General features: G+C 42.7%; 1 protein-coding gene across 2 annotated transcripts in view; it reads left to right on the top strand.

Moving 5' to 3' along the window:
• Positions 1 to 17,973: 17,973 nt before the first annotated feature.
• The window catches only part of LOC143136408 (NACHT, LRR and PYD domains-containing protein 3-like), a 151,150-nt gene continuing 148,910 nt past the window's right edge, over positions 17,974 to 20,213 (top strand). For both annotated transcript variants that reach the window (XM_076297116.1, XM_076297119.1), the window contains exon 1: positions 17,974 to 18,063. The gene's annotated coding sequence lies outside the window, so the exon portion shown is untranslated. The remainder of the gene's footprint in view (positions 18,064 to 20,213) is intronic.

Raw genomic sequence — 20,213 nt, 5'->3', positions numbered from 1 at the left:
TGATGTTTCATTGCAACTTTGAGGGCATTTCCGCCCTTTATCAAAAAAAAGCACCATTTTGCTGTCCATGGGCTAAAAGTGTGTTTATTATAAAGTGTGTTTTTAATCTGGTAACCAAATGCTTAGCTCACAAGTTTCTCCTTTTAATTCTGAATCCATACATTCCTCATATGTTATAATTGGTTAAACTAGTCAAAAGTTGTAGCAGTTTAAATATTTTGCAGCGCCCCCTAGAGGCTATTTTGTTATCTGTGTGTTTGACACTCGGACTCAAATTGTTCTATAGACCCTTCACTTCAACTTAGAAGTGAAAACCAAACTTTAACACCAATTTGAAATGACTGAGAAAAATTACACATAGATACGACCCCACTAGTGTGGCTATAGTGACTGAAGGACACAGACGAGAAAGCTGTTTTGAATGAAACGTTTAGCCTACGTTGTTAAGAAGAACGTCCATAGGCCTACTAATCCTGTTGATAGGAGCATCAATCTACTATTTCTGCAGTAAGGAATTTCCGTTGCCTAGGCCTATAATGGGAGTTCGTCAAGTCTGAAATATCACAAGAGCATGTTTAATAGGTCGCCTGGCTCTGGTATCACCTCAATGCAAAGCAATCAGGAGGTAGGCCTACAAGTTAGCACACCTCTTGGTGATAATAATGCTGGCCGCCATCCTTGCTAACGTAGTGTATTGTTAAAGTTACTTTGCTAACGTATTGTTTGCTTAGCCTATAGGCCTACACTACGACTGACAAACTTACTAACTAACCGACAAACTCCCTTATTAAATTGACTACATTTGCTGCACACTTGAAACAAAATGTCGCCAAAAGTATGATAAAGGTGGTTACATTTATTTCCATCCACTTGTAGGCTATGCTGCTTTTTTTGTCTCGTTTTCTTATCCTAGACTGCCACCTACTGGATAGAAAAGGTAACAACCTAATAATTACGTGAACAAAAATCTAGATAGATAGATAGATAGATAGATACTTTATTGATCCTCAAGGGCAAATTCAAGGATTTCTACAACATCTACAACATGTTTGAATTAGGGGTGTCACGATTCTCCAAATCCTCGATTCGATGTAATTTTCGATTTTAAAGTCACGATTCGATTCGATTTTCGATCTTTTTTAAATATTACTATTAATGCATTCCTTATATGTTATTTACTCTTTTTGGCCTTTTCCTTTTCTTTTTCGGGGGGCTTTTATTTTGAAACCGCTTTGAAACCGTTCCAACCGCGAGGTTGTAATGTAAACAGAACTAACTTTAGGCTAAAACAGAGACGTGAACATAGTAAAATGAAACAACACAGAATGTTAATTTGATTGTTTCAGCACACTCCGAAGAGACCCAAGGTTAGTGTTCATGGAATATGTACTTATAAATGTGCATTTTAAGCCTTAAAGTAACTTTGGACTGTAATTAGACCATCTTTTCACTTGCTAAGTTGAGTAGGCTAAGTTAGTTTTAATTGACGTGAATGAACGAATACTTCCACACCTGTGATTTCAAAGTAGCAAGAGGGGCTTTGATTTCGGTAGGTTGATGTGTAGGCCTATATTTTAACTGGCTGCAGCCTAAAATTAGAGGAGTGTTGACGCTGCAGTTCAGCACGTGCGTGTGTGTTTGTGCGTCTTGGCATACATGCTGGACGTGACATTGGGGGTGTGGCTGCATCGTCGATTCTACTTTTAAGTTCGAAGTTCGAGATTGAGATGTAATTTCGATCGATTTCGAAATAAAATCGAAATCGTGACACCCTTAGTTTGAATGGTCAAAAAAAAGGATAAATCATGGGGGGTATACCACACATTACCTTGGTGTTAGGGTAGCTTACTCTGCACACGCCATTGACAGTGAGTAGTAACTTTTTTTGCATCATTTGCATCATACTAAAAATCTGACACCAGGAACTACGCTGATGCCTGAGCCAGAGGGGAAATTATAATAAAACAGAGACGTAGATCTTTAAAGTCTATAATGTTGTTGTATAATGATGGTTTGGCTCTTCATTGATTCACTCATCTGCCAAAATTGATTTTAAGATAATTATGTTCATAGCAAAAATGGATGCATGCGATTAATTCAGATTAATTAACCACAGAGTTTGTGGGAGTGGAAGGGAGTTCCAGAGTTTGGGGCCAGCCACGCTAAAAGCCCTGTCACCCATGGAACGGAGATGTGCAGTGGGGGTGGATAGGAGGTGGGCATCAGTGGAGCGTAAGGTGCGGGTAGGTTGGTAAGGGGTCAGGAAGCTTGAAAGATAAGAGGGTGCAAGATTATGTTATATATATATATATATATATATATATTAGTTATATAGAATGTCTATTTATACTCTACATATATACTCTATTTATCTCTGTAGACATGTCATCTGGAAACCTGTATTTATCCAACTATACACTGTACATTATTAATCTCTATTGTCTACACAGCTATACTCTACCTGCACTTGGTACTTAATGCTTCTTTGCACTTCCGGTTGGATGTCAACTACATTTCATTGGCTCTGTACCTGTACTCTGCTAAATGACAATAAAGTTGAATCTAATCTAATCAAATCTAATAACTGATATTGTTTGAGCTTTTTCAGTACAGATGGCCTGGGTTCTCTTAACGCTACTTACCAAGTCCCTTTTACCGCCTTCCTCTGGGCCCAGAGCTGCAAAAGCACAGACAGTTCACAGAAGGAGATCAAACACAGTTCTGATGGGGAACAGTGCTACCTCATGCAGCAACCAGGGTAAGATACACCCAACAACTGTTCCGTATGACTATTGCCATTCCTTGTGTAAGAACACTACAATTCTACCACCATTGGAGTATAGCGTTAGTTCAGGCAGGCCACAGTTCACGCTTGCTAGACTACTCCATACCTCCTCCATCTTATTTCCCCTTCTGGGCGTAACAGTAAGATAAACCCAACATCAGTTCCGTATAACTATTGCCATTCCTTGTGTAAGAACACTACAATTCTACCACCAATGTTCATTACAATCTCTGCAGAACTGTGAAAGCTTTGAGGTTGTTTAGTGTTGACGATGCCTGCTCTGTTCTGTACCCCACCTCCACCCCATCTTCTCCTCACACATCTGCCTTATCAATGTCTAGTTGCTGCATTGATGCCTGCTCTGTTCTGTACCCCATCTCCTCCTCATCTGCCTTATCAATGTCTAGTTGCTGCATTGATGCCTGGTCTGTTCTGTACCCCATCTCCTCCTCACACATCTGCCTTATCAATGTCTAGTTGCTGCATTTATCTGGCTGCTCTCTCTGTCTTAGGCTTTTCATGTTTACACGTGAAAGGGCAGGGGGCTCCCAGAACAGACCCATACCACCAAATGAAACATTATGCATTACAAATAGTATTTAACTATCTGGACTAATTAACTAAGTAGTCTTGACTGAAATGTATATTACAATCCCTGCAAAACAAAGATAGCTTATATAGCTGTTTAGTGGTGCCACACACATGACATGAAGGTATCTCACAGTCTTACTGTGTGTATGTGTGCGTGCGTGCGTGTGTATGTGCGTGCGTAAAAAGTGAGGGTTTGTGTGTGCAATAAGGTGAGGCTTTTCTCCTCTCCTTCAGACAGTAACAGCAGTCAAAGATAGACCATTTAGTGACTACCCCCCCCCCCCTGTATCCACTTTTACCTCCTTTTATATTGTATTTACTTATATTATATTATATTTACTTTTTTTACTTTTATATATATATATATATGTATTACATTTACTTTTATATTATAGTGAAACTCGGGGAGCAGTGAGGGGTTAGGTGCCTTGCTCAAGGGCACTTCAGCCGCGGCCCACTGGTCGGGGCTCGAACCGGCAACCCTCCAGTTACAAGTCCAGAGTGCTAACCAGTGGGCCACGGCTGCCCACAACCCCCCCCCCCCCCTCCATCCACTTCCTCTTATATTTTATTTACTGAAATTTTATCTTGGCTTTACTGACTCATCTTTTTAGGCATCGTCAGACCTATTTATCACAACCAAATTATTATTTTGTGCATATCTGTCTGTATTGTAGTGGGATGAGTCTATTGTTGTGTGGTATGTGATCCTGTCTGCAATCAAATTGCCCATTTGAGACAAAGAAATTAACTGAACTGAACTGTAATGTGACTGATAAGAGCTGTCCGTATCCAGAGATTTCCTAACCAGTAGGCCCCCACGGTTGTCACATTCCCTGCTCATGTGACCTCTCCTCAGACAGCTGAAAACACACTCTGAACATTTCTCGACTGAATGCTGACTCTTACACACACATACACACAGCATGACTCTTACACACACACACACAGCATGACTCTTACACACACACACACACACACACACACACACACACACACACACACAGCAAGGCTCTTACACACATAGCATGACTCTTATACACACACACACACACACACACACACAGACACAGCAGGACTCTTACACACACACACAGACACACACACACACACACACACACACACACAGACACAGCAGGACTCTTACACACACACACAGACACTCACACACACACACACACTCACACAGCAGGACTCTTACACACACATCATGACTCTTACACACACACACACACAGACACACACACACAGCATGACGCTTACACCCACACACACATCATAACTCTTACACACACAGCATGACTCTTACACACATACACACACACACACACACACACACACACACACACACACAGCATGACTCTTACACACATAATGACTCTTACACACACACAGCAGGACTCTTACACACACAGTAGGACTCTTAAAGCAGACAAGGTCAGTTTTCTCTTTTAAAGTTATTCACAAAGCCTATCAGACCTACTCTTAGTAAGGTAAAGTGACAACTCCTAAGATAAGAGAAGAGCTCTGTTGCTATGGATGACGTCATTACTTATGCACAAGCTTGATTGAAGTAACCACCTTGATTGGCTGATGATTATAATGTGGGAATGATTCCAAAAACCTCCCCTACGATGATAAGTGACAGGTCTGAGAATGTGTGCACTACACAAGTAGTGCTGAGGACAGAAGATGATGAATGAATAAATAAATAAATAAATAAATAAATAAATAAATAAATAAATAAAGAGTGAGATAAAACAAATAGCCTAATAGCCTATTGACATCAATCCATATGGATGCTTATCTTGCCATCACTTGTCATCTCATTGATGGTGATGACAAATTGTCCACCATTTTATTATCTGTGGGGAAGTTCCCAGAGAGGCATACGGCAGCCAACATAGCTGCTACAAAGACTTCTGTCATGGAGGAATGGGGGATTCTGGGAAAGGTGAGATGCCTTGTGACTGATGATGCTGCAAACATGATGGCATGTGGGACTATTTTGCCAGTCAGACACAGCATTTGTATTGGCCATGCTTTAAAGCTGGTTGTGAAGAAAGCCATTGACCAGACACCGGGTCTTGAAGAAATCAGGGGCAAGGCAAGGAAGATTTCGGCCTATTTGAGGACCAGCACCGTGGCCAGAGAGCAGAGCGGCTCCTCAGCATCCAGCAGCAGATGGGGATGCCCACTCACAAGCTTGTGCAGGAAGTGGACACACGCTGGAACAGCAGCTACCACATGATGTCCAGGCTGGATGAGCAGAGGGAACCAGTCGGTGCTGCAGTGGTGTCACTGTGCACCCATTTGGCAGCTCTGACCTCTGCTGAGTACCAGAGCATATCTGAATGCCTTGGAGCATTGTCTCCCCTAAAAGAGGCGACGGTGGAGCTGTCAGCAGAAAAAACTGTCTCTGGCTCCACAATTGTTCCCCTTGTGCGAATGCTGATGCCATAACTTCCAAACAGCGGGAGGTGAAGGGTGAGATGGCTAAGCAGCTCTGCAACAACCTCACGCGGCTCATGACTGAAAGGTTGAGTCACTACGAGACAGCCAGTCAACACTCCCTGTTCACTCTCCTGGATCCACGATTCAAAACAATGGAGTTTTGCAATTCAGGGAATTCCCAAAATGCTGTGAGAAGGGTCACGGCCGAATGTTCTTCTCTTTTAAGAGACAGCACTCCACCTGACCCAGCAGCACAAGAGCCTGCTGAGTCCTGAATCTATGGTCAATATGGCCATGTTTATATTGTATGTTTGTAGTGCATTGTTTTGTGTCCCCATTCAGGAAGTGGCCTATGGGATTTGCTGGAGCCACATGTGTGGGAGAGCAGGAAGGTGAAAAGTGCCACTGCAGATGCCACTGTAGAGGTGCAGCAGTACTTGAGTGAGCCAGACATCCCACGCTCAGAAGACCCACTCCAGTGTTGGGCTCAGCACAAGCACGTCTGTCCTCATTTGGATGTGCTGGCCCCAAATATTCTGTGCACACCAGCCTCCTCTGTGCCATGTGAGCGGTTTTATTCACAAATAAATTTAACTGTTTGCTTGATAATCACAATCTACCTGCTTGCGCACTTACAGAAATTGACTTGAGTTGTATTATTACAATAAGTCAGCTAATGTTATTATCATTGTAACAAGTTAACATAGCTGTTCATGTTATCTGGCTACCATGTTATCATGCTACCGTTGCCCAAGCCATTTAGTAGGCCTTCAAAGTATCATGGTTAAGTTTTACAAACGGCAAAGTTTTCACTGAGGTTAGGCTGTGGCCACCCCTACCTGAAGTGTCTGTAGAGGCACATGAACGTCAGCAAATAAATCAAATCAAAATGTGTTGCCTAATTGTGTCTCCTTTTGTCCAGCCTATTCTTTTAAGAGTTCAGTTCATGAAACACAGGCATTAAACGCACACTGCAATGGGCAGGAGAAGTCTATAACTTGTCCATATTTTACACAACATTTGCACACAGGGAGAGTCAAAACTCTTAGGCTTATAGGCTATTAACGTTAATGTTGCTGACATGTAAACATGGGTTTGATATTTTTTTATACTTTATTTCTCAATTCACAAACTGATGTTTCTCCTGTGGTGCAACAGGTTATTGCCTACAAATTGCTTTTTCACACAGTCGACATGGGTTCAAACCTCCCCCATCACAGGTTTTTTTTTATTATTATTTATTTATTTTTAGGACCAGCAACGCTTCCTCAATTTAGGCTACAGATAGACTGGGTGGCCACAGAGAGCCTGACCAGCAGTCAGTGAAATGTTTGAAAACTTAAAGGAGAATTCCATTGTGATATTGACCTAAAGTGCAGCGTCGGCGCCAGAGAGCAACGGTTGGGGGGGCTATGAGCACTGACAGGGGGGGCACCTCATCTCACTTTTATTCGTTATTTTTCCAAAATTGTCATATAATAAAGAGCATCCTTCGAGCCTTTTGGATAACTGAATCAATATGATCAAGGGGGAAAATAGTGCAAGAACATAGCGGTCATAGCCTATAGTGTTTAATAGACTAGCACACAACGTTTAGAATAATAGAATTTTAATAGAATAGCGTTGCATAGGCTACAATACAAGTAAATAGGCTTTAACAGACTCACCACTAGCAAGCCTAGGCTACACTAGGCTTCACTGTGTCTTTCCATTCATTTCGAAATGTTCTTGTAAGATCCTGCTCAAAAGCAAATTACACATACTGATAATGTCACAACATTGCACGTAGGCTATGATCCCTCAAAATGTTCTTTAAAGTACAGAACAAATTCTAACACATTTACTAAGTGGCTAGGTAGATGCACCAACTGTGATGGAAAGTTTAAGAACGAACAGGACACTCGGCATGGCTTTTAGTATTTTGTGCTGCTCTGACAGTCCACTTTTATTGCCACTTTTAGTCTACTGTTTTTGAGTTTGGAGAAGTACTTGCAGCGACAGGCTATAGCCTACGAATGCCGACTCCACTGTCGCATTTCCCAGCCAGGTCCATGATAGGCTTTTTGTCACTGCTTCCAATAATGTCTCCCTCTGGATAAAGCAGGTTAAGACCCGTGCTGTGTTGCGCTCACTAAAGGGCAATTCCATCTCCCCTTAAAGTAGGCCTAGCCTACATGATCCAAAGCACTATACGTCTCCGTTGCTCGAGTTTATCATTAGCACTGGACAATATCGGAAAATATAGGAAATGCGACGTGTCAGTTTGGCCCTTTAGCCTATTTACGGTTTCTGCAATTTAGATTAACAGCTCATGCATTCAGCTTGGGTCATCCTGCGGTCATACGCGAAAAACCTTGTATTTTCCATTATCTTCCCAGATCTATCTTGAGACCTTTTACTAAATTTCTTATGCAGCAGTGTCTAAAAACCCTACTGGTCGATATTTATGCCCATTTGGCGTTGCAGGAGTCGTGGTAAATCGGGTGTATCGGGTGTACTTGATGGTAAATGTATATGTACTTCATCGCGCAGTTTGCATCGCGCAGTTTGCACACACAATCAACAGTAGCATAGTTGACACACGTCATGTTTCATTTTGAGTAGGCAAAGTGTTCAACATCAGTGTTCAATATGGATTTAATTTCAATCATGCATAATAATATTTAGATTTTTTTTATGTGAGGGAGAGAACTCAGTTGGGGGGGCACACTGGCCTGTTTCGGCGGGCCTGGCCCCCTATGGCCCGGCCTTGACGGCGACGCTGCTAAAGTGTGTTGAAACATGATACCGATTGTGAACGTATTGTAACGTTTAATGCACACGACACCAAGCGTTGTTTAATGTCAGCTTTAATGGCACGAGAACGAGGGCAGGGACACAGACACAGATTACAATGCACACAGGGCAGGTCAAGGAATCACACACACTACACCAACAGGGGAGGTCCAGCCCCCCACACCAAAAGGAACACACATGAGGGATAACTAAAAAGGGAAACAGGTTACGATAAAGACACCAACTTTACACTTCTAACTTAGGAGAATAACGACATAAACCCCCCGATTGTTCGCCCTCGTGTCCCAGCATGCTTTTCGCTAGAGAACGCTAACACAGTCTTTATGCGCCGACGCTACATAGCTCCCCCAACAAGCCTTTGCCGTCCTCGGCAACGACCACGAGGTAGCCACATGCTAGCGTCGGCGCTCGTCGCCCGCCACTCAGTTCAGTGCGAAAGTACCGCCAACTCACGTGGGGTGCACGCGCCGCAGGAGCTCACTCAGCGAGGCGCCACGCTGCTAGCAATCCAGTTCGGGCGTGCTAGCAGCCACGTGGCCGACCCTGCTCGTCACCAGCTCCCTCTCAGCAGCCGCCCTCAGGCTGCACTTTCCGCGGCGTGTCACCACGGCACTCCTCCTCTCCTGGCAGGGCCCTAGGTGGCCTTTCCAACCGTCGACACTGTACCAAGCACCGGGGTTCGAGGGGGGTCAGATGAAGCTGCACCAACGCCACTCCGCTCCATCGAGTCGCCGACCAGGACAGACAGGCACGACTCCGCAGCAACCGGACCGCGCTGAGCTCTCCCGCTGCAGCTACCGTCTTCGGCGTCCCTCCTCGTGTTGCCATCTCGCAGAGCCGTACTGCTCTGTTCCCAGCCCGTTCCACTCCTTCGCGGCCTCGGCGAAGGCACGACCCCCGAGATGGTCATGCTTCCGAACTCCACACAACAAACTTTTTTTTTTTTTGTTTTAAAAGGCGCCGGCCAACAGACCAACTAGAACTAGCGCCTAGCACAGCACGGTGCCCCTCACACGCACCCAAAAGTTAAAGCACACACAAAAACACAGTCACACACTAGAGGGCCCCCACCCTCTCCCCTACCCAAAAGTCCCCGCACCCCTCGTGGCTCCAAAATGGCGCGAAGCAGGCGCGGCCGCCCAGGCTCCCAATTCTCCTCGCCGCCTCCAACTCCCCTGCGACGAACGGGCTCCTTCTCTCCCAGGCCAATAGTCGGCCCGTCGAGGAGGGCCGGAAGTGAGCCGCCAGCTCGCGCCGTCTCTCCCCCGGCGGGGGCAGCCGTTCCGGCCCCACCTCGACCGACAATGCTGGTGGCCCGTCTTCCCCGCTGCTCGCGCTCTCGTTTCCGCTCTCGTCGCCGCTCCGTTCCTCACTCGCCCCTGGCGCGAACTCCGCCGCCAGCAGGCCCGAGCTTCTATCCAGGAACTCGCTCTCGTCCTCCTCCTCCTCTCCTCGCAGCTCGAGTAGTCGGCCCCCCTCTTCTCCCGAGCAGAGTTCCCCCGGCGCTTCGTCTGCAGTGCGGAGCCAGGCCTTGATGATGGCGCCTCTTCTCCTCTCCCTCCGTCGCCGAGCCTTGGTGCGAGCCTTGGGAGCCCTGATAAGGCCCTCACCCCGGGGTCAGGTCGCCTGCCCTCACGAAAACTCCCGGGGGTCAGCTCCGCCACGCGTCCCGGCATTGGAGGCTTCCATTGTTCACTTCTGACACCAGTGTAGCGTTTCACCAAGAGCCAGAGTTTCAAGAACTGGTTTATTGTCACCACAGCACTCAATGCAGCATATAACACACCGCGGCCCGTGTCAGGCCCAGAACTTAAAGAGGCAGAACTTCCTCGAACTTTAGCCTCGGGTCCCGCCCCCCCTCTCGCCAGGCTGCCAACCATGAGCGTGCCCGGGGTTACGCATAGCACGGTCGCTACAGTATGTCTCATAGCTCACCTCGGCTTGTCCCCTGCACTCAGAAATCTGGCACTAGTTTTTCGTTGGGAGTGCCTCGGGAATCGGCCTAGCCATGCAAATAAATCACTGTTTTACACAATTTACGAGGCTCAAAGTAGCTCCATTCATTGGTAGACTTCTGAGGGCCATTACATTTGAAACGAGACATTGAGAACTTTGAAAAAGCACTGGTAGTTTATTTACAAGACAATTTATACAGACAGTACCTTAAATAATTTTACCGTTCAACGCCATCTTGAATTTAGTCACGATAAGTCGAGCGATCAAAACAGCTCTTATCTATTCCCCGCACACGTCTCAAAACCAAAGGTGACCGGGCATTCTCTGTTGCTGACCCAAACTTATGGAATCCCCTTCCACCCCACATTAAGCCCTCGACCACCCTTGCCAGTTTTAAGTCTAATTTAAAAAAGTACCTTTTCTCTCTTGCTTTTAACAACCCTTAATACCCCCCCTGTGCTTGTAACAACCCTTAATACCCCCCCCCCGTGCTTGTAACAACCCTTAATACCCCCCCCCTGTGCTTGTGACAACCCTTAATACCCCCCCCTGTGCTTGTAACAACCCTTAATACCGCCCCCCTGTGCTTGTAACAACCCTTAATACCCCCCCCTGTGCTTGTAACAACCCTTAATACCCCCCCCTGTGTTTTGTGGTTTTACGTGTGTGTGTCCTTCTTTCCTCACTGCTCTGGCTTACTCTTTTTTTACCTTTTTTACTTTATTTTATCTACCACTTACTTGTATTAATTTATTTTTATTTCACTTATTTATCTTTTTAACTTTGTTTGAATTTGTTTGTCTTCCTGTCTACTCTATTTTACCTGTTTTACTCCATTTTATTTTATTTTCCTATATTTTATTATATTTATCTTTGATTTTAAAATTAAATAAAATATTTTAAATAAATAATTTTAAATTTGTTTTTAATTTAAAAAACAAATTGTACTACATAATTCTACTCATGTAATATTGTTTTTCTTTTCACTTATTTTAAACACTACTTTAGTCAAACCTGTGTATCATTGGGCCCCTTTCTGTTTTAACTGTTTTGCGGCTCAACCTCTGAAAATGGTTGTCTAGTTGTTTAAAATGTTGTGACGGAAACATGTTTAAGTTCTTCCTCATCTTCTACTCCTCATGTTTGGTTGTGTCCTCATCTTCTACTCCTCATGTTTGGTTGTGTCCTCATCTTCTACTCCTCACATGTGTGTGTTTGGTTGTGTCCTCATCTTTTACTCCTCACATGTGTGTGTTTGGATGTGTCCTCATCTTCTACTCCTCACATGTGTGTTTGGATGTGTCCTCATCTTCTACTCCTCATCTGTGTGTGTTTGGTTGTGTCCTCATCTTTTACTCCTCATCTGTGTGTTTGGTTGTGTCCTCATCTTCTACTCCTCACATGTGTGTGTTTGGATGTGTCCTTCTGTCTTGTTGTTTTAAATGGCCAGACAGAAACGTGTTTAAGTTCTTCCTCATTGTTTACTCCTCGTGTGCGTGTTTGGTTGTGTCCTCTTTTACTCAGATAAGAGTGTTAAATAAATAAATAAACAAGTCATTTTGGATAAAAGTGTTAAATAAATAAATAACAAGTCATTTTGGATAAGAGTGTTGGCTACATACATACAGTAAACATTGTTTTTCTTTTTCTCATTTTGGATTTTATTAGATATTGATGGAAGTGATTTAAAAAAGGTCTGCACAAATAACATTCACTGCTGTCTCATCTATGTGAGGAACAATTAACAGAAATGCCACAAATCTAGTCAACACACGTCTACACACACACACTAGAAATGCCACAATTACACAAATCTAGTCAACACACATGTCTACACACACACACTAGAAATGACACAAACCTACACACATGTCTACACACACACACTAGAAATGACACAAATCTAGTCAACACACATGTCTACACACACACACTAGAAATGACACAAATCTAGTCAACACACATGTCTACACACACACACTAGAAATGACATTAATGACACAAATCTTGTCAACACACATGTCTACACACACACTAGAAATGACATTATTTTTTAACAGACTTTAAAACATTTTTATAAAAAGTACTCACATACTGTATCTACTCTCAAATCCCTTGTTTGAAAGGATTGCCGCCTTGTGGCTAACTCAGTGCATGTCCTTCAGAAAATATCTTGGCACCAGCAAAAAAAAGCAGAAACTAAACTAAAGGAAGTCGTTTAGCCCTTGTTTAGCCACAGTTTGCAAGAAGCACAGAAGCTCAACGAGGTGTCGACTGAAAGTAAGCCAAATTAATCTCTTTCTGTTTTCTTTTCATCCAGCAAGTTGTTTCAGTGTTCATTGTATTTATATGTGTTATTTAGCCAAAATAAATAATAAAGTTTAAATCGAACAATATATATTTGCCTCAAACAAAAAACTTTCTAACTAAATAACTGTGTTATGTGGGCATAATGTGCGCTCAAACACATTGGTGTTCACATTGTTCACTGTGAAAAGGAGTTTAACACAGTGTATTGGGCCAAGTCATCAACAATTTCAGCCAACGAACATGTTCCTTAGCACAGAAGGGAGGGATGTAACATGGTCCTATTAAATCATATTAATGTTGAGAGTTTGAGTTGTGGACCTTCTTATTTGAAGGCTCCCATTGTGTCGGCTCGCCTACATGTTTGAGTTTTGTTGATATTTCAGTTCAATCATTTCAGCACATCCTCATAAACATACAGATATTAACTTACATGGATATGACTGTGAACATGTCGTCCTATAGGGACAAAAAAGAGCAAGAAATGTTAGTCATGTGATGCCAGGTTTCACTTCAAGTCACATGCTTCCCCCAACTGACTACTGTGAGTCACCAGACTACAGCAGAAGTGAAAACAGACACCAGAGAAGATAATAATATGAATTCTTAAAACAACATTTCCAAGTGAACAGTAGACTAATCATTCAATATGACAGGTGGTGCGTCATGAACAATAGGAACATTCTTTGTTTTTTTTTTACAAAAAGATCATGGATTCAAAACAAAAACAGCCACACACAAACATCTTATCTGTGCCGTCTTAGTCTGAGCTTGTTTAATTTTAATGCTTGTTTAATTTTAATCTTAAAATGAAATTGTGAAGTATTTGGGGAGTTCATCATCTGTGCTTGTTTGCAAAAAGTTAAATCTTACTAAGTGTTATAATATGAACATAAAATAATCTAGTTCGTATTGTTTTTAGTATAAGGATACTTACTTTGAGCTTTCTTGTAAGATAATTTGACTTCAAATAAGTCAAAATCTTCTTAAATTAAGACATAAAAAAACAAGCAAATTTATCTGCCAATGGATTAAGAAAATGTACCTTAATTTAAGATGAGATTTAAGATTTAAGACAAATTGTAGTAGCCTAGTTCACCGGTCATTATTCATTCATTCTGCATATCTTTGCGACTGTTTTCTTTCAATAATGTCCAATGGTTTAAACATTGTCCTTTATTGTTTGCTTTAGGCCTACCTTTATATTTTAGCCTACATTATCCAACTCACATATTGTCATTCGATCTTGGGCACTGCCACCAGTCAAAAAAACAAACAGGTGCGTGCTCTGCACCTCTTTACACAACTCCACCACAACACTAAATATGAAGATGCCCTGCTTTCAGAGGATAACTTCCGTCCCTTGGTTGTGTAGGCTATGATATAAAATATCTATAGCCTACATTGTATAGCTTACATTCAAATGTTACCTTTCTGTTACGGAGCTGGGAATAGGCCTAGCCTGCTATGAGCACAAATTAGGATGTAGTGGAGTTTGGATATTTAACTTACAGTTACTTTCATTCAACAGAGGATTTTTAATACATTTTCCACTAGTTTTAAAAGTAATGTGGAAGTAACTTGAAATCTAAAGTGGAATGACAGAAGTATAGGCTTTTAGGCTTCCCATGTAGCCTAAACACCACCCCCTATTTTCCCAGTGTTCTTTGATATGCAAAGTAACATCATAGTTAACAACACAACACTCAATTTTCGTTGACGTGTCATTGGTGAAATTGAACATTAGGCCTACTAGAGAATAGATTTGGCGATGGCCTTGTAATCTGGCTGGCTCATATTCAGTGAGGTGAAGTTTCATGCAAGAATTGAGACTGTAATCATTTAAGGGCAATTCCACGCAAAACTGTCATATCCATATGGCCAACTAAGTACCGTGGCATTTTGTTGCCGTTATGGATGTGACAGTTTTGCGCAGAATTGCCCTTAAACGTGAGCACATAAAGATTTCTCACATGAAGTGGAACCGAACAGGGTTAACACAGCAACACTAACTCATTGCAGTGTGCGATATATAACGGGCAGATCATTTTGCATTTTCAGAAACAGTCTTCAGATGGAAACTTTCCCATTTCAGGCCGCTTGTGTTCGCTCGCAAGCTGTGCTCGCTGATGTTTGCTTTTTGACATTTTCCTTATCTAGCCTACAGTAAGCGCACACATCAACAATAACAATTAAAGTGTTCTTGTTGACTGAAATGGAGGGAAATGGGTAATATTGTTTTGATATTGACATGGCAACGAACCGAGAATGTTGTGCAGGCTATGGTTACGAAGTCAAGTGAGGTGGAAAGTTATATTAAATTACTCAGATAGACCTACATATTTGCCACGAAGCCTTGCCATTTTTTTTGGTTCATCTTTCGCCAACCCATTTCGTCCGAGAGCCCCAGCCATGCAGCAAAAGGGCCACTGGTGGCTTGCGAGCCCCAGGTACCCGACCCATGCTCTATACCAAAGTCATTTTAGGCAAGTCCCTCCACTCGGCAGCCATGTTGCAATGCTTTTTGGGCACTCTACAACAATATATGGTTAGCATATAAATTCCTACTAACACTGTCATGTACTCAAGTGGCATGCGAACAGAGTTTTTCCACTCTTAAATTCATCAAGAATCGCCTAAGGACACGATTGTCACAGGATAATTTGGAGGCCTTGCTGATGGCGACAGAGAAAGAGGTCCTAATGAACTTGGATGCTGATGACGTGACAGGATTGGAGAGAAGAGCAAGCTCCTTCGCACCTTGTTAACTGCATGACGTTAATTAGGCTAAGACACGTTTGTGGAGTGGCTGCTCTGATCTATTCTAGGCTATTCTTTTTTCATTTTCATATTTCATACTGCATTCATTTTTTTGGAGTTGTGCATTGATCCATGTTCTTGGTTCAGTCTTTATCCATATTAAAGGTAGAGTTCATCACCAATGGGGCTACAAACGTCCGTGTTATTTCCGTGCATGTGAAGTTATCTGTGTGTTGCGGGCACGTGCGCGCGTCCCCGTGTTGGCTGCAGGTTGGTGAAAATGCCGTTTTTTAATCCCAGTCCGTCACTGCCCAGAGGACTAGACAACTACATACAATAGCCTGCCCTAGCAGGGATATAACTGGCCTAAGCCACAATCACACAGCAGTTATCTATATACTATACCTAGGATTGATATAATGGCATCACCACACACAGGTAGCTATATACTATACCTAGGATTGATATAATGGCATCACCACACACAGGTAGCTATACTACTATAGGAGTGCTACAATTAGTTCAAAGATTAATTCCATGCCCATTCAACCGACTGAAGTAACATGATATCTGTTTAAGAATTTAATCAATTAATACCTGATGACCTCTGTATTGATCTCATACCATGTAGACTCATACATGGACAACTACAGTACAAAGACAATGAGTGCATATTCAACACACAACAGCACGTACCTTTCTTATCTTAAGATTTACTTAGAATTCCCACTTTAGAATCTTCAACAAACACTCAGCTAGCCATCCACTCTCTTCGGAAACAACGCGAACGAGGGAGTTACAAAAATAACACACTTAAGTTATAGAGAAGCCGCACCAAACGGCCGGACAAATAAAATATTTTAATACCTGAATATCGACGCACCATTTATGTACCACAGCCAATGATGACGACCAGGCACCAGACGACTGAAACACTGTAATGTTAAACACATCACAAGGTTTGTAGCTTATGGCCTGTATTGGTTGATCTATGCCTCAGACAGTTTATCCAAAGGCGCTTTCCTTACCCGCTTCGTGTTGGATCACCGCCAGCAAAGTTCAAACACGATAAACAGTGCTCTCACCACTGCATTAGACTGCATCTGGTTTCAAAAGAAGAGTGACTTAGCGGTGGGCATATCGATCCAAATATCGATAGTATCGATATCAACATTGGTAATGGATTCGGATCGATACCAGCGTGATGGGATCGATATTTTAATTTTAGCTCAATATATCTTAATTTGTTCAAAATGCATTGTTCCTGTTTCACCATGCAAACACCATTCCTTTAACATTTTGCATGCCCGCTTTGCAATGTTTTGTTGCTGAAATGTTTGTAAACTATTAACAGTGGAAATCATAAAATCATTAGTGGTCATGGAAATGTATTCAAATTTAGCATATTGATGTTTTATTCATGTCATAAATCAACAGACACACTGTTCTCCCCTACATAAAAGTATATAAACTGCTTTTAGTTCCAAATATCAGTATTGGTATCGGTATTGGCAATACTGGCCCTATAATTAATTGGTATCGGATCGAAACCAAATTTTACAGTATCGCACACCACTAGTGACTGAGATGTAGGCCTACTATTCTACCTGCGTTACATCCGGTCACCTGAGAGGAAACGTCAGGTGACTCACTAAAATTGATCATGTGACTGGGTAAAACTGATTGCAATGAAACCAGGTGCATCAATGGCTTATCCCTTTCCCACCCGTCACAGATGGTTTTTATAAATCTGAGCATTGGCATGGATTTGAGCGTACGCACGGTCTAAGATCAAATCTGTGCGTAAAAACACTTTATAAATGAGGCCCCAGGTGCTAAAATGGCCTGTCTGCAGTCCGGACCTGCCAAATTAGGTGCATCATGGCATGAAAAACATGAGTAAGAATACCCCATAGTGTTGAGCAACTGAAATCCTATATCAGGGAGTACATTGGGACAACATTTAATTCTCAAACTTCTAGCAACTGGTCTCCTCAGTTCCATGAAATAGTCCAAATTTTCTTTTGCAACATTTGATATGTTGTCTATGTCCTTTTTGCTGCTAAATATGGGTTTATGAGACTTGAGTTTATGAGACTTGTATATTAACATATTCTGTTTTTATTTGCATTTTACACAATGTCCCATATTTTTTTCTGATTTGGTGTTGTATATTTAAATAATGATTTTTGTCTAGCTACAGCTATAATCTATAGTATGTGGTGACACATAGAACAAGACATAAAGCTGCATATGTCTCATGTACATTCCCAGAGAGACTCTCCCACTGCTGCTAGGATGAGTGTCTCTCAGGAGAGAGAGGAGGCTGCAGGTCACAGTGAGACACTCAGACCAGAGTCTGCAGCACACAGCTGTGTGCAACAAAGCAGCAAACCAACACACTCTGATGGAGGGTAAGTTAATCCACAGATACAGTACACATCATACCTGTCCCCACACACTCTGATGGAGGGTAAGTTAATCCACAGATACCGTACATGTACACATCATACCTGTCCCCACACACTCTGATGGAGGGTAAATTAATCCACAGATACAGTACACATCATACCTGTCCCCACACACTCTGATGGAGGGTAAGTGAATCCACAGATACAGTACACATCATACCTGTCCCCACACACTCTGATGGAGGGTAAGTTAATCCACAGATACAGTACACATCATACCTGTCCCCACACACTCTGATGGAGGGTAAGTTAATCCACAGATACAGTACGCATCATACCTGTCCCCACACACTCTGATGGAGGGTAAATTAACCCACAGATACAGTACGCATCACACCTGTCCCCACACACTCTGATGGAGGGTAAATTAATCCACAGATACAGTACACATCACACCTGTCCCCACACACTCTGATGGAGGGTAAGTGAATCCACAGATACAGTACACATCACACCTGTCCCCACACACTCTGATGGAGGGTAAGTTAATCCACAGATACAGTACACATCATACCTGTCCCCACACACTCTGATGGAGGGTAAGTTAATCCACAGATACAGTACACATCATACCTGTCCCCACACACTCTGATGGAGGGTAAATTAATCCACAGATACAGTACACATCATACCTGTCCCCACACACTCTGATGGAGGGTAAGTTAATCCACAGATACAGTACACATCATACCTGTCCCCACACACTCTGATGGAGGGTAAGTTAATCCACAGATAAAGTACACATATCTGTCCCCACACACTCTGATGGAGGGTGAGTTAGTACACAGATACAGTACACATCATACCTGTCCCAACACCCCCTCTGGTCTGTGGTGCATTGGTGCCTCATTGTCTGCATTTGGAATTGTTTGGTTCCTTGTCTGTGCTGTCAGTGAACTTCCTAAACTGTGCAAATATATCTAGCTGTTCATGGGAGCAGCAGTAAAAAGAGAATTCAATAGCAATAGTGGCCATTAGACTGATAATACCATCTATATGTACCATCTATAGTATTCTCATTATGGACCCATTTAGCTAGGAATATATCTCCTAATGTGAATAATCATCAGTCTGTAGACATGTCAGTCACATGCAGTTCTACACACACACACACACACACACACACATTATTACATATTACACATATTACACATTATTACATATTACACATATAACAATATTACTGTAAGTGTGAGCAAATCACTCCGCAGAGGAATGAGTTGATGTTAATCCGTTTCTTGTGTCTCCTTATGTAACCAGACCACAGACAGACAGACCTCCATCTCCAGTGCCCAGCTGTGTGTCCATGAAGAGTGATCGGTCCATGGGCCGTATGCCTGACTTCAGCAGTGAACCAGTTCCATCAGGTCTAATGTGAGTAGTCATTAGTCTGTTGACATGTTAGTCACATTAAATTCTACACACTCTCTCTCTCTCTCACACACACACACACTATTTGTGTGTAAATTAATCTCTCTCTCTCTTTCTCTCTCTCACTCACACACACACACACACACACACTTTGTGTGTAAATCAATCTCTCTTTCTCTCTCTCTCTCCCTCTCTCTCTCTCTGTCTCTCTCTCTCTATCTGTGTGTGTGTGAGAGAGAGAGGTTAATTCTAAAATGGAGCATGCATTGTTGTAATATTACTGTAAGTGTGAGCAAATCACTCTGCAGAGGAATGAGTTGATGTAAATCTGTTTCTTGTGTCTCTTTATGTAACCAGCCCACAGACTCACAGACCTCCATCTCCAGTGCCCAGCTGTGTGTCCATGAAGAGTGATCGGTCCATGGTTTTTTTCCCCACCTTCAGCAGTGAACCAGTTCCATCAGGTCTAATGTGAGTAGTCATCAGTCTGTTGACGTGTCAGTCACATGCAATTCTACTCTCTCTCTCTCTCTCTCACTCACTCACTCACTCACTCACTCACTCACTCACTCACTCACACACACACACACACACACACACACACACACACACACACACACACACACACACACACACACACACAGAGCACCTTTATATACAGAATTATGTCAACTCTCAACTATGACTGTGTCTACATACAGTTTATGAACATGGCTTCTATC

The sequence above is a fragment of the Alosa pseudoharengus genome, unplaced genomic scaffold (assembly GCF_046254945.1).
Source record: "Alosa pseudoharengus isolate Yale_2024_CS ecotype anadromous, Long Island Sound unplaced genomic scaffold, YU_APseudo_1.1 YU_APseudo_1.1_scf_1, whole genome shotgun sequence".
NCBI lineage: Eukaryota > Metazoa > Chordata > Actinopteri > Clupeiformes > Clupeidae > Alosa > Alosa pseudoharengus.
The sequence above is the reverse complement of the archived record's forward strand: the minus strand, read 5'-3'. Positions and strand labels throughout refer to the sequence as shown.